Below are 16549 nucleotides of genomic sequence, written 5' to 3' on the forward strand. Positions count from 1 at the left end.
GGGTTGCCATTTCCTACTCCGGGGGATCTTCCCAACCCAGGGATTGAACATGTGTGTCCTGCACTGCAGGCAGGTTCTTTACCACTGTGCCACCTGTGAAGCCTCCATACTACATTTGATCCTAACCAAAAGGCCAGGAAATCATATACCTGTCAACACGTGCACCCAATACTGCTGCTGCTGCTGCTAAGTCACTTCAGTTGTGTCCAACTCTGTGCAACCCCAAAGACGGCGGCCCAACAGGCTCCCCCATCCCTGGGATTCTCCAGGCAAGAACACTGGAGTGGGTTGCCATTGCCTTCTCCAATGCAGGAAAGTGAAAAGTGAAAGGGAAGTCGCTCAGTCGTGTCTGACTCTTTGTGACCCCATGGACTGCAGCCTACCAGGCTCCTCCATCCATGGGATTTTCCAGGCAAGAGTACTGGAGTGGGTTGCCATTGCACCCAATACAGGAGCACCCAAATACATAAAACAAATACTAACAGACATAAAGGGAGAAATTGATGGCAATACAATAATAGTAGGAGACCTTTATACCCCACCCACATCAATGGACAGATCTTCTAGACAGAAAATCAGTAAGGCAACAGAGATCCTAAATGATACAACAGAACAGTTAGACCTAAATATTTTCCAGACATTACATTTAAAAATCCCCAGAATACACTTTCTTTTGAAGTGCACATGCTCTAGGATTAACCATGATATCCAATAAGATAATTGTATTTTTATTTAGTTTAGCCCTGTCTTGATACTATAGAAAGAATTTGCAAAAACTTACAAAAATACACAAGTGGGAAAAAGCTAAATAGATATGCAAATCTGAGTGAAGGGGAAATAAGGATAGGAAAATAAAGTTAACTGAAAGGTTAGTACATAAAAAAAATCCAACTCATAAATTATGCAGTTTTGAAAGTCGAACCACAGGTATGTCTCTAAAAACTTTCTGGTAGCTGAAAAGGAGGAAAAACATTATTGGTTATAGGATCCACAGAGGGGATGAGTTTAAAATAAATCAGCTGCCCAAGAGATACTGTATTTTCTAGTAAAAACAACTTAGAGAAATTTCTTTATGGATCAACATAAGGGAGACCACAGGAGATTATGTCCTTCACAACATTATCTATTAATACAATTAATATAATAGTGAGTGTCATCTCAGATAACTATTCCGTGTAACTTAAATGTATTCAGTAAAAGTCATTCTGTGACGGTCAAATGGTCCAGTTAAAGTTTGTAAGATATATTTGGTCTTATTTGGAAGGAGAGTAAAAGTAGAACACTTGGGGAAAAAAAATGAACTATTTACCCACTGTTTAGACTTAGTAGAGAATTCAAGTTGATATTCTTAAGATCAAATCTAACAACTTGAAGAGATTCGGTGTTACTAAAGACAGATCCGTATGCCTTGATCATCAATTAAATGGTAGAAGATAGGTTTACCCCCATGAAGAAAGTTAAGAGTCCAACTAAGTCCATAGCTGATCACCTGACCATCCTACCTTTACAAGAGGTAGACTGAGGATTTACAAGGAAAAACAATGATCTAACATAAGAAATCTTGTAATTGACTAATTGGCTTTCCTGATGGCTCAGTGGTAAAGAATCTGCCTGCCAATGCTGGAGAAGTGGTTTCAATCCCTGGGTCAGGAAGATCTCCTGGAGAAGGAAATGGCAACCCCCTCCAGTATTCTTGCCTGGGAAATCGCATGGACAGAGGAGCCTAGTCCATGGTGTTGAAAAAGAATAGAACATGATTTAGCAACTAAACAAAAAATATTCTGTTGCTCTTCTCCATTTATTTCCATTTTGTACTCTTTAAGAAGCCTTTTGATTAGAGGCTGAACTGAAACCATACGTTTCCAAAGTATGAGCTGTTTCCTTTCTTCTTTCTTTATTCTGACACTGATCGCGCTCCTGTTACAGGTCAAGCACTTACAGTGGGAACAGTGATGAAGAAGCCATTATTACTGCACTGAAAGCCCAGAAGGACAGACAAATGTAAACGGCAGTTCCAATAGAGTTTACCATGCTATAGGAGTAAACCAAAAGAACACTTAGCTTTCCTTGAAAATGAAATTCAGGGAATACGTCACAGAAGAAGAGATGACTGAGATGAATTTTGAAACTCACAGATGAGAGTTTGCTGAGTAAGGAGGAGGAGGAATTGTGCTTCAAATACAGAGAACAGCCCATGAAAAGGCAAAAGTGAGACACGGTGCTTCAAGTACAGAACAGAACAGAGCTTATTAAAAGGCACCAACTTATACACAACATATGGACACAAAAATAGAAATATACAGGTTTCTCTCTTAATACGATTTCTCAAACGTCCCATTAGAATCCTAATCTCCTTTTCTTTCTTTTTTTTTTTTGTTATAAAAGTCAGTTTATTTTCCCTTTCTGTGTTTCACAGTTTTCCTTTTGGTCAGTATTGAGCAGTTAACTGATTGGAAATCTGCTTGATTCAATAACATTAACAAGTTTATAAACATACATTTGAGAGTATTAAAGCAAAAGATTGAAAATTTTTTCCCAACTCCATGTAAATTAGGCAGACATAAAAATTGCACATTTTTCACCTGCTCACTTCCATATTTAAAATATATATAGAGGATGACCTTAAAATATTGATAATTAGTATAGAATTCACAGCTTTCAAGACATGTATTCTACAGACTTCTAAAAAATAGATACCTAGATGCCTCTTAGGCCCTAGTAATCCCCTGTAATTCAACGTCACATACTTAATGCATAGAAGGCCAAAAGGTTTCTTTTTCTCTGATTTTAGTCTTCTGCTGAGGTAACGCAAGGAACCCAGTTATGACAGAGATCGAGCCTCTGACTTCCTAGTGGATCCTAAAAAGTTCCCAGAGAACAAGCCTGGCGTTGAGTACTTCCGTTATAAATTACATACTGGAATGTTTACAAATGAGGTACCTCATGGTCCTTGACAGGAAGACAAAAGACTTCCAGGAGTTGAAGGTAATTCTGAATGAAGATGGAGAAGAGTTAAGGATCACTGGAAGATATTTCTGCTTCCAGAGCTGAACGACTTCAGAGCAGACAGAGAGTAACCGAACCACTCAGCACGTAATGTGATTTTTCCCACCAGAGCTTAACTAAGGGATTCTCTGTCCAAGACAGGCTTACACTGCACCCAGCTGGAGCACTGGACCAGGATTTGATGCTTCACAGATGAGCTACTGTCTGTAAACTCATGACTGAAGCAAAATGCAACGATCCTTTCTATTCATGGAGCGTGTCGTTGCTACAAACCAGGCACAAGTGCCTCATGGCCACTCAGCTTTCCAGGCTGGAGAACAAGCTTTCCAGGCTGGAGAACCCAAGTCCAATAAAGCATTTACAGTTAAAGGGGTGAACCTCCACAGGCCAACAGAGTTGCTGGCAGATTCACAGGGCCTTCATTTGGTACAGTCATGAAACAATGGTGATAAATAAAAATCGTTAACAACAACCCAGCCTTCACTCTGGTCAGCATCTCCAGGGGCTGACTCTGCTGAAAGAGGCTCAACAATCTGAGGTTATGTTGGAGTTCTTAAGACAAACCCAAAATAGGGCGAATTAAAAGAAATAATAGTCCTGATGTGTCTCTTGATTATTCTTGTTCTTTTGTGGGTACTGGTCACTCACTTAAAATGTGAGCTTGTTGTCTTTGCATAACAGAGCATGTTTCCTTCACTATTCATGGTGAAATAAACAGGATTGTGCAACTTGTCATAATAATGAAAAAGTAGAAAACCCACATCCACCCTAGGTTGTCCCGGATCAAAGATACTGGCCCATGGCAGTTCCAATGCCCCTGGTTCCATCAACCATCCCAGTGACGGTTGCCAAAGCCTCATTGCTCCCTTGGATCAGCTCCTGACGACCAAGGTTCACAGAAATAGCTGAGCTAATCATATTAGAAGTTCCACCAATAAAAAAAATCCTATGACAGCCATCAGAAGTGCATTGATGGACTTATCATTTGGAGAATGACTGTATCCAACAAGGGACCTGATGGACAGAAGCAGACTGAGAGCTAACACCGATGCTTTTTCCTGTAACTTCTTTCCTGTCGGAGATGAAGCCTTGCAGCATTCCACCTATAATTCCTCTGATATCATACCAAATGGACAGCTGGTCAGCTTCAGCCTCCTTCCATTTGAAGTTGATACTCAGATAAAAGGGCAATCAGAAGAAGAAGGAGTACTTCACTAACTTCAAGGGCTTCTCTGGTAGCTAAGCTGGTAAAGAATCTGCCTGCAATGCAGGAAACCACGGTTCGATTTCTGGGTCAGGAAGATCCCCTGGAGAAGGGATAGGCTACCCACTCTAGTATTCTTGGGCTTCTCTGGTGGCTCAGCTGGTAAAGAATCTGCCTGCAATGTGGGAGACCTGGGTTCAAGCCCTTGGTTTGGGAAGATCCCCTGGAGAACGGCTACCCACTCCAGTGTTCTGGCCTGCAGAATTAGTCCATGGGGTCCCAGAGAGTCGGACACAACTGAGCGACTTTTACTTTCAAGCACCGATAGGCCAGTGAATATGCTATAATTCCGGGAAGGCCACAAGCCTGGTAGAAGCTTATTGCCTTGACTTGGGTCACAGTATTGCCTTCTTGGATTGAATAATTAGGCTCAGCTTCTTCTTCATTTTCAGCACCATTAATTCAGGGCCTGTGTGAGTCTTCTTCAAAATTTTCTTCTGTCTCGATATCTGAGAGACCGATTTCTTCTGGTGACACCAAGAGTCCAAAGAAGATGATGGTCCCACCAGCAAACTGCACAGCTAGCATCACCAGGAAGACGTACTCATAACCATACTGCAGAACGGAAGAAGCTCGACATGCTCCCAAAATATTGCCCACTGAGGCACCGGCACTCCAGAGACCAAAAACAACTCCAGCTTTCCCAAACAAGTTGCCAGTAACAAAAACCACGCGGGGCCAGCCGGTGGATGGCAGCAGGCCATTCAACAATCCCCGGGCTGCAGCACAGCCCCTTGTAGAAATGCAGCTGTTCCATGAGAGTGCCAAAGATGAACACCACTAATGCGGAAAAGCACATGCCACAAGATAGAACCCATCGCAAATTTAGCCGATCGGCGAGATACCGCTGATGAGAAGGCCCACAGCACAGGAGAAGAGGAAAATGGTGTCCAGCGTTCCGAGTACTTTCTCTGCACTGGGAAACATGTGGCTGCTGCTCCAGATCTCCACAGGCAGTTCAACGGACTTGTTAAAAGCACCTGGGGTCCACTGCTTAGAGATACTGACTTTGACCTTGCTAATGTTTTTCTCCATGCGTGGAGCAATGGAGTAACTGAAGAAGGTGAGCAGGGATGTGACCACGTGGTGATGGCTGAACTGGGAGAGCACAGTTCCTCTCTGAAAAATACTTGGCCAGGCCGTGTGCCTCCTGACCTTCCTTCTCACCGTGACTTTAAAGTCTGGACAATGGATGGTTTATATCATTTCTTCTTTGGCCGCTTATGCACCAGAGATCTGGAGTAGTAATCGCGCTCTGGCCAGCTGCTCTGCTTGCTCCACTGGGTCAGCCTTGCCTGCAACCCCTTGGCTCCTGCCCGCCACCTCACCTGGGCCGCCATGCCAGGGTTTCCCCTAATTTCCTTTATTCTTAGTCATCATATAGCATGTGCTAGGCACCAGGCAGAATTCTAAGATGGCCCCAGCGAACTTTACCTTCAGATACCCCATGGACTGTGGTCTGCCAGGCTTCTCTGTCCATGGGGATTCTCCAGGCAAGAATACTAAAGTGGGTTGCCGTGCCCTCCTCCAGGGGGTCTTCCCAACCCAAGGATTGAACCCAGGTATCCTGCATTGCAGACAGATTCTTGACTATCTGGGCCACCAGAGAAGCCCAAGAGTACTGAAGTGGGTAGCCTATCCCTTCTCCAGGGGATCTTCTGGACCCAGGAATCGAACCAGGGTCTCCTGCATTGCAGGCAGATTCTTTACCAGCTGAGCTACCAGGGAAGCCCAGAAATAAGCAAATTTCTGTCTTAAAACAATTTCTCAAGCGTCCCATCAGAATCCTAATCTCCTATGTTCTTAGTCACTATGTAGCACGAATTCTGAGATGGCCCTGGCGAACCTCACCCTTGGGTCCTCACAGCCTTGTGCAGTCCTCTCCGCTTGACTGAGCCAGGTCCAGTGGCCCACTTTCAACATACAGCCTACAGCAAAAGGGAGGGGTAGGGACATGCCTGGTGGTCCAGCGGCTAAGGCTCTGAGCTCCCCATGCAGGGGGCCTGGGTTCAGTCCCTGATTGTGGAACTAGATCTCACAAGCCACAACAAAAATTTGTATTTAAGAACCATGCAAGTAGAACACTGGCCTAAGATTTGGTAAAGAGCAAAGTTTTATTCCACCGTAATAGCTTACAGTGGGGAAAAAACCGAACAGCTCTGGGTCCTCCGTAATCAGGTTTTTTCCAAATAAGTCATCTGATTGTGGTGACTGGGGGCCTCTGCCCACGACAGTTCCCAGCCTGGCCTCTCCATCATCTTCCTAGTGACTTAGCAGGGCGGTTGCCGTGCAGGTAACCCAACCCTCCCTCTGTAGGGCTCCACCCAGAGCTACAATGTTACATGTATAGCATGTGTGACGTGTGTTACACGGTACATGTAACACAGAGTTACACGTGTTGCAGTGGGGATACCTGTGTGTCACTACCTTTCTCTTTGTGCCACTGGGGGAAAAAGTGCTATAAGTTTCAAGAGTGGTCACTGCACGTTGTACAAACATCTTTGAAAAAGTGAAAGCCACTCAGTTGTGTCTGACTCTTTGCAACCCCATGGACTGTAGCCTGCCAGGCTCTGTCCATGGAATTCTTCAGGCCAGAACACTGGAGTGTGTTGCCACGCCCTCCTCCAGGGCATCTTCCCAACTCAGGGATCGAACCCAGGTCTCCAGAACTGCAGGCAGATTCTTTACCATCTGAGCCACCAGGCATTGGTCCGCAAACATCTGTGGATATATGCGAAATAAAGTTAATATAATGCTTCTGCTTTAAAATACCAAAGAGAAGATTGACGATCCCACATGCCACAAGTAAGACCCAGGACAGTCAAATAAATAAATATACAAAAATAAACATTTTTTTTAAAGAAAAGAACTAAAACAAAAATGTGATGGGTATATCACTTCTGAGATGAGCTTATAAGAGACTGTGTCTTCCATCTCACTCACTCTTTCTTGCTTGTGCTCTGAATGGAAACCAACTGCCAATGTATGAACTGCCCTCTAGAGAGGCCCGCATGGCAAGGAACTGAGGGTGATCTCCAGCCAACAGCCAGCGAGGAGCTGAGGCCTTCACACAATGACCTGTGATGGACTGAAAACTACCAACCCCAACATGAGTGAGCCTGAAACAGACCCTCCCCTGGTGGAGACTGGAGATGACCGAACATGTTTACTGCAGCCATGAGAACCCCCAAAGAGAGGGCCCAGCTAAGTCAAGGTGAGGTTCATGACCCATAGAAATTGTTAGATAATAGCTACTTTGTTGTAAATCACTACATTTTGGGGTGATGTGTCACTCAGCAATAGATAACTAATACACTCAGAGGTTTAAAATTTCTGCTTCCTAAACCCATCCCTTCCAATAATTAAAAATTACATCTGTCCTTGATTATTTACTGTGGCAACAACAAAATAAATATACTGTATATGATGGGAGAGGTCAGGGAAGAAAGTAGAAGAGAAGTTTAAGGAAAAATGGGGGACTACATTGAGGTGGAGGCCTTCCCAGGTTACCCTAGTGGTAAAGAATTTGCCTGCAATGCAGAGACATAAAGAGATGTGGGTTTGACCCCTGGGTTGGGAAGATCCCCTGGAGGAGGGCATGGCAACCCACTCCAGTACTCTTGCTTGAAAAACGCCATGAACAGAGGAACCTGGTAGGCTACAGTCCATGGGGTCACAAAGAGTCAGACACAACCTAACTGACTTAGTGGGTGTGTGCACATGCACACACGCACACCCGCACACACACACCCACACCCGCACACACACACCCGCACACACACATATTGAAGTGGAAGTCAGTAATCTCACCTCCAAGGGAGTCAACATAAGATATAAAATAACCCAAAGAAGCCAAAGAGGGAAGAAGAAAAACAGAGAGTTTTGAACCAAAGGAATGTAGGCATATTAGGAACAAACTCTCCCCAACTTGTTAGGGGCTTAATGTTTATTGAAGGAAAGGCTGAATGAGCAATCCTTGCCAGATATCAGCCACAATTTCACAAGGCATAAACTTGGATTTTACAGACTGGGGACTAGGAAATTATGATGCAGAGGCAAGTTGATGGCTCAAGGGATCTCAGTGCTTCTTTAGTGGAGCAGAGCATTGGAGCAAGTTCCTTAGAATTTAGTGCCTCGGTTCTGCCAATCCACAAGATCTTTCAGTGCAGCAGACAATATCATTTATTTCTTGAACTTTGGGAGACCATACAGAGCATGTAGTATGTCTACAGTCTGTCTAGTTGTGATTCTTTTCTATTTCTTGAAGAAGTGAAGTGAAGTTGGTCAGTCGTGTCTGACTCTTTGTGACCCCTTGGACTGTAGCTTACCAGGCTCCTCCATCTCTGGAATTTTCTAGACAAGAGTACTGGAGTGGGTTTCCATTTACTTCTATTTCTTATTAGTTGTCTTATCAGTAATGTCGGTAAGGTTTCTTAAATAAATTAAAATAAATACAGAGGTTCAGAGAAGTGACGAGTTCAATAGAGCCAAATCAGATTCAAATCAAGAATTCAATTTGGTCCTGTACACTCTCTGTATTTGGGGCTTCCCAGGTGGACAGAAATGTGGGTTCTTTTTGGTTAGTGAAAAGAAAAATCTTAATTCCTTAATTTGAAAATTTCTGTCCAAGGTTAACCCATCCTCCTGTGCTCTGAATTCCAGGTTCTTCTGGCTTCTCTGGGATGATAACAGAAAGCAATACTGCCACCTGCTGGGGATTATAGAAATTACAGAGCTGGACTACCCAGCTATTCTTGAACTTCAGAATTTGAAACGTTCTTGAAAATTCTTGTTCTTAAAGAAATGTCAATAAATCCCAGCTGCATTTAATGATAATTCTTATCTTTCAGGTCATAAAGCTATTAAATTACAACTCTTAGACTTGAACTCTGGAAAGCCTGCAGTTTAAGAATTCCTCTTTGGGTAATTTACATCTTTACTCTGTGGTGCCTGCTAAATCGATCAGTCATGTCTGTCTCTTTGCGACCTAATGGACTGTAATCCACCAGGCTACTCTGTCCCTGGGATTCTCCAGACAAGAATACTGGCTGCTGCTGCTGCTGCTAAGTTGCTTTAGTCGTGTCCGACTCTGTGCGACCCCATAGATGGCAGCCTACCAGGCTCCTCCATCCCTGGGATTCTCCAAAGAACACTGGAGTGGGTTGCCATTTCCTTCTCCAATGCATGAAAGTGAAAAGTGAAAGGGAAGTCGTTCAGTCGTGTCTGACTCTTAGCGACCCCATGGACTGCAGCCTACCAGGCTCCTCTATCCATGGGATTTTCTAGGCAAGAGTGCTGAGTGGGTAGCCATTTCCTTCTCCAGGGGACCTTCCCAACCCAGGGATCAAACCTGGGTCTCCAGAACTGGTAGGCAGGTTCTTTACCACTAGCGCCACCTGGGAAGCCCTTGGTGCCATTAAATTACCAACATTAAATCAAGCAATTATAGCCTAGTTGAAATGGAGGTTAAAAAGATACATATGATTCTCCATTCAGACTGGTTGGAAGAATACATGTAGTTAAATTAGAAGGCATCTTCCCACAGGGGAAAATTTTTTTTGCTGTTCTGGGTAATGGATGAATTTAGAGTGGATAATCAATCTAACGATAAATAGCAAATGATACTTGCATAAAGTTGTTCATTCATTGCTTCATTTCAAATAGTGAAAGGAAAGAATAAGAAAGATATAATAAGTTGAAACTGTAAAACATAAAAAAATATGGTAAGTGAAAAAATTAAAAATCACTGTAATTGCAACTATGCATGCAAGTGATGGCCAGGAGGTTAAGCTATATCTTCACTGATGGAACTCTTCATATTTAAATCATGTTAGGGTGAACTTCTAGGTCATGGTAAATATTTACATCTTCTCTATGGTTGCCCTGCTCTGTATCAGATTCTGAACTGCATGCACCTAGCTTTGGCCAAGGTCCAGAACATCCTGTCTCACTCTCTTGTGTAGGACCTTCCTTTCGCTTCTGACCTTATGTGGACCAGATTTCAAATTGTCATAATCCCTCAGACTTGCTGGGTGCCCCCTTACCCCTCTCCTTAATATGTGAGAAGTCAGGAAGCTACGATCCACTCCTAGGGAAAAAAATAAATAACGTTATCCCTTCAAGTACACGTACAATTTCTAAAGAACAGTAAAAACAGTTATTTACTTTGCCTTTCAAGACATTTATCAACCCATATGGAATCTAATTCCCATGGGCATAAGGGGGTCTCTTCTTTCTGGTCTCCCTTCTCTGTCTTCCACTTTCCTCTCTCCTTCTATCTCCTCCATTATTTAGTCCTTTTTCATTCCTTGGGGTCATTTGACTTCTTCAAGATGCCCCCTTGCTGCTGCTACTGCTGCTGCTAAGTCGCTTCAGTCGTGTCTGACTCTGTGCGACCCCATAGACGGCAGCCCACCAGGCTCCTCCATCCATGGGATTTTCCAGGCAAGAGTAAGATGCCCCCTTAGTGAAGCTAAAACAGAGTAAAGTGGACAGAGTAATTCACATCCTTAAAGTCCTGAATAAGGCAGGATAAAGGACAATGTACTCTTAGGTGCATCCTCAGAGTGAAACTTCTAAAGGACAAACAAAATTTTCTCTGTCACCATTTCAAAGCACAGTGAAGTCTGTCCTTTCTCTACCTATGTAAACTCCCAATTTATTGCCATAGCTTGGTATTGACTGTGAGGGGAAAGGCCGGATGGAAGTGCGGAAACACCCACCCCAGGAAGGAGATGATTCAGCTTTGAAGTTCTATTTGGGTTGGGGGTGGATGTGGTTCCAACAACAACGTCCCAGACAGACCTCCTGCACCCTCCCTTCTGCTAGTTCCCCTTTTTCCCCATGGGGGACTTCCAGACACTCTGCTAGACATGCAACTCGGAAAGAATGACTTGTGTGACATAAAAGAATGGTAAAGGTCTCTTTCATGTCAGTTACACAATAAGGTTTCAAACCAAACACTATATTTGTATTCAGTTGCTTAAAATAATAGTTATGATCTGTGCCAAAAAGGGAAAGCCATGCTGTTTTGTGTGTCTGATCACAAGACCTGCAGTCTGTAGAGGTTTCTCCTGCTGTAATCTCTCCCATCTGTTGTATTGTGGTGCAGGGACAGAGGAAACCATTCATGGGCTTAAGTCAGGTTTATTTTGATGACAATTCAGATGCTGATAGAAAGCCAACTAGAGCAAAACTCAGAGATACTATATTCTGACTGACCTTGTGGTAAGCAGTTTACCAAAAAGCCAAAATACTTTTACAATTTTTCTGATGACTGATTATGTCTTAACTAGTCACCACCCAGGAGTTGACGAGAGCTAAATGCTCCAGTAACTCAAATGTTGGGCCCATTTATTTGTTAGGAGAGGAAGCAGACACGTCTGTGTGACTGACATAAGAATTCAACTCATCATATTAAATAGGGTTGGAATTTGGTTAGTGTTTTACTTCTAAAATAAGACCTGTGCCTAGAACCCGAGTGCCCCAAAGTTTTCAGAATTAACTATTATATTAAAGCAGTATTCTCAATGCTGGCTACAGTTTGAAAATACATGTGTGTGCTATATTTAGTCATTCAGTCATGTCTGACTGTGACCCCATGGACTGTAGCCTGTCAGGCTCCTCCATCCATGGGATTCTTCCAGCAAGAATACTGGAGTGGGTTGCCGTTTCCTTCTCCAGGGGATCTTCTTAACCCCAGGATCTATCCTGCATCTCCTGCATTGCAGGCAGACTTTTTACCATCTGAGCCACCAGGGAAGCCCTTTGGGATCATCTAGGACTTTTTGAAAATACCACTGCTGAGGTCTAATCCCAGACCAGTTAAACCAGATTCTCTGGGATGGACCCTGTGGGCAAAGACTTAAAAAAAAATTCCTCAGGCGATGTGCCAAGGCTGAGAACCAGTTCTATTGGTCAGTTTACAATGGAATAAAAGCAAGTTTGCAGCCTCACCTCATTTTCATTATATTCATTTATAAGAGCCAGATTTGCAAATTGCACTTGAATAATCAATATTTCAACTTAAAATTATGACCAATAATTTTAGTCTTTGATATATAAATTTGCCGAATGGTAACTAGTTATTTCATGAACCAGTGATATAATTTCTATTTATCCTCAAAAAATAGTTTATAGACTGGGGCATTGTCTTCATTACCCATATTTGCAAAGGCTAAATACTCCATTCACTTTAACAATAAATTCAGTCTAAAAGTTAACTTAATCTAAATAATATTAAAGCCTACTGAGTATGCACAATAATATTCTGAGAGCACAGTTGGAGAGAAGTTTTTCTTGAATTATTAAATAAAGGAAGGATAATTCAGTGTTTCTGGTGAGAACTCTATATAGTTTCTGAATATACACGTATAATACATATATTCATGAGGATGTAGATTAAGCTTCTTAAAGTGCTTAGTCGCTCAGTCATGTCTGACTCTTTGTGAATGCATGAACTGTAGCCCACCAGGTTCCTCTGTCCATGCGGATTCTCCAGGCAAGAATACTAGGGTGGGTTGCCATATCTTCCTGCAGAGGATCATCCCAACCCAGGGATCAAAACCAGGTCTCCCACTTTGCAGGCCTCCCGATTCTTTACCATCTGAGCCACCAGGGAAGCCCAGGCTTCTTATAAGGAAACTCAAAAAATAAACTAGATTAAAGAAGAACTCCAGTACTGTTGCCTGGAGAATCCCATGGAGGGAGGAGCCTGGTAGGCTACAGTCCATGGGGTCGCAAAGAGTTGGACACGACTGAGCGACTTCACTTTCTTTCTTTCTTTCTTTCCTGAAACAATCAAGGGTACCTTTGGGTACAAGGAAATTATCATGCTTCCCTGATAGCTCAGCTGGTAAAGAAACAACCTGCAACACAGAAGACCCTGGTTCGATTCCTGGGTCGGGAAGATTCCCTGGAGAAGGGATAGGTTACCCACTCCAGTATTCTTGGGCTTCCCTTGTGGCTCAGCTGGTAAAGAATCTGCAGGCAGTGCGGGAGACCTGGGTTTGATCCCTGGGTTGGGAAGATGCCTTGGAGAAGGGAACAGTCATCCACTCCAGTATTCTGGCCTGGAGAACTCCATGGACTGTATAGTCCATGAGGTAACAAAGACTCCACGACTGAGCTACTTTCACTTTAAACTATTTCAAAAGTTGCCAGTTTCTAGCCAATAGGAAAGAGAAGTGAGAAGGAAAGCGGCCAGGTGCATCACCTCTGCTCATATTCCATTGGCCAGAACTTAGCCACGTGGGCATGCCTTGCTGCAAGGAAGCCTGGGAAATGGAGTCCCCCTCTGGGCAGCGATGTGCTCCTCTAAAATCCAAAGATTTTACTGCCTAATACAAAGAAGAGGAGAATGAATATAATTCTCAATCTGTACATCAACATGCAACCCAGAATCTAAATATACTTGGAATGCAAAAGAACTCTACCGGTTTAAATTTTTACTTTGTGAATATTCATTCATTTTTATATTACCATAGAATATTAATATATTCTGTATTAACATTGAAGAAGTTTAAACTTTGTATTCATTTTATCAGAAAGATATTTTATGTTATACTATCTTTCCTTATCCAGGCTTTAGCTATGATATGCAAGTGATGTATGGCAAGCAATGCATATAATATGAATCATGCTGTATTCTCAGCTCTCCTCCTCAGCATTGACGGGTATTTCCAGAATGCAATAGCTCTGTACAACAATATTCAGGCAGATCTGGTGATTTTTGTTGTTATTTTCTTTATTTAATTTAATAGATTCCAGCTTATTAGTTGTAGACACCAGTGAGAATATGATGAAAATTGTGGATCCTTCTGTCCGTCTCTTTGCCACCCCAAGGACTGTAGCCTACCAGGCTCCTCTGGCCATGGGATTCTCCAGGCAAGAATACTGGAGTGGGTTGCCATGCCCTCCTCCAGGGGATCTTCCTGATCCAGGGATCAAACCCAGGTCTCCTGAATTGCACACAGATTCTTTATCATCTGAGTCATCAGGGAAACCCCTCTACTTAAACATACCAACAATTTAGCAGATAATTTTAGAGAGAATAGAGACACCTTCCCCCGTGAAGCTCAGTTTCAGAGTGTCTTGATTTTCCCCCTGTCTTCCATAGAAACCTGGGAAATAAATCTACCACAAATGTTGAATTGAGAGCTAGTGATGCAATGAAGCAGAGCTGGTGGAGAATGATCTCTGGCGACAATGACAGCTGGGATCAGCAGCACCGGTGTTATTGTAGTACCAGTGTTACTGGCCACATTCAGAGTCATTATGAGCAGGATCAGCAGAACAAGCCAGTGTCCAGCGCTTTGTGGTACAATCAGTGGCTTCTGGGCTGAATGAGTTTTTCTGCACATTAAGCCATGTTTTCTAAACATTTCATATAAGCTTCCTTTTTTCGGAACATTGTTAGCTTCTCCAGCTAACAGTAAACTTTTCCATTTAAAGGGGTTCTTTCAAAGTTACAGGTCTAGGAAAACAAACCATTAGAAAATGATTGAGAGGCTCTTGGTTTCTTTATATGCCAAGAACAAGATGAAATATAAGCATTTGCTTTGCTTATATTTCAAGCAGATGGGGCAGTATTCATACATTCATGAATGTTATTCCACTGCTTGAAACTTTCAGTGGCTCATCCTCAAACTGAAGTGGAATCAGGCTCTGTCATTTCTTGGATTTTATTTATTTTTAATATATTTTAAATTGGAGTATGATTGCTTTACAATGCTATATTAGTTTAGTTTGGGGATTTTAAACTAGAATAATTAACTTAGCTTTTCTGTGCTTCATTTGATCTTCTATAGTTTGTATGTTTTTAAACAGGTATAGAAAAGATGTGAAAACCTGTCTTTTCTCCTTAACCTGGCATTCAGAGACCTTCACCTCCGATCCTGGTCCACCTTTCTAGTCTCTCCTTTGATCACTTCCCCTTCCCTCTTCCTCTCGTCCAAATGCTTTGATGACAACAAATCTTTAAACTCAAACCTTAATGTGCCAGAAACAATTCCATCCACTTTCTTCTCTGTCTCCTTTCCATGGGATGTGTCTCTCCCTGTTTTCTTTTTCAGTCTCCAAGGTCCACTTAGGTTGTCCAGGACTTCCTCCACTTGGCTGTTAACCCAGCCAGTGTTCTGTGGTCCCATCACTTTGGAACATGGGTAGCCTAACACCTGCGTTCACACGTCTGAGCTCATGAGGCTTTTTGGTTGCAAGAACAAAGCCCGTCTTAGGTAGCCTCAGAAAGGTGGGTGTACTGCCAGGATACAGGTGGCTCTTAAGAGTTAAGAAGGTCACGGAGATCCAAGAAGGCCTGATAGACAACAGGAGAGTCAGGAACCAAGCGTGAGAGCAAGAAGATTATGATTTTGTCCCTCAGTGTCAGGAGCTCGATCATTTTCCATTTTGTGCTCCATGATTAATGGACTTAAACTTTCTCCCTATCTCTGCCTGTCTGTATTTTCCCATCTATTTTTGTTTGGACCACTTTCTGACCTCTCTTTCCCCAACAGCCAGATCTCCAGAGAGGGGAACTCAGATTAGACCTCAAGCCACCATCAGGCAGAGCCTTTGTAACAGGCCTGCTCTGAGGCTATTGGCCCATCCATCTTGGGTGGGGTGCTCAACCCACCTGATCACCTGCTGTGAGGAGGGGCATATGGGTGGCTGGAACCTGGTCAGCTACATCTCAGGCAACCAAGAGGTCTGTGCATAGACAGTTATCCTCTGAAGAAACTGTGGGTTGGTGGGAACCTGTAGGTTAATAAAGCCAGATAACTAATCTGTAAAGTCAGAGAACAGAAATGTAGATGTGCCAATGGGCTACTTCAGAATCTCCTGGGACCCTTCTTGAAATACATAACTTGGGGTTTTACTCCAGATCTATTGGGTTAAAATCTCAAGGAAGAAGATTAGAAAACTGTGTGTATTTTGTCTACCATAGGCTTGACGTTGTGAGGGAACAGAGAGGTGTGAAGGATGGGAAGGGTCAGACTGAAGACTGGGAAGTCTTGATTCTCTGAATGAATTTGTAGGGAGCGTTAGTGGTAAAGAACCCTCCTGCCAATGCAGGAGACGTAAGAGACCCGGGTTCTATCCCTGGATCAGGAAGATCCCCTGGAGGAGGGCATGGCAACCCACTCCAGTATTCTTGCCTAGAGAATCCCATGGACAGAGGAGCCTGGCGGGCTACAGTCCATGGGGTCACAAAGAGTCAGACATAACTGAAGCAACTTAGCATGTACATGATGTGCTCTAGTGGCTGTGTGGGTGAAAACA

The 16549-nt window shown here is 43.2% G+C and overlaps 1 pseudogene; it reads right to left on the reverse strand.

Moving 5' to 3' along the window:
* Positions 1-3646: 3646 nt before the first annotated feature.
* On the reverse strand, positions 3647-6977 carry LOC147370321 (sugar phosphate exchanger 3 pseudogene; annotated as a pseudogene).
* Between the last annotated feature and the right edge of the window lie 9572 nt (positions 6978-16549).

The sequence above is a fragment of the Bos grunniens genome, chromosome 6, assembly GCF_055505025.1.
Source record: "Bos grunniens cultivar Pamir isolate PY7600 chromosome 6, Bosgru_T2T1.0, whole genome shotgun sequence".
NCBI classification, from domain to species: Eukaryota; Metazoa; Chordata; class Mammalia; order Artiodactyla; family Bovidae; genus Bos; species Bos grunniens.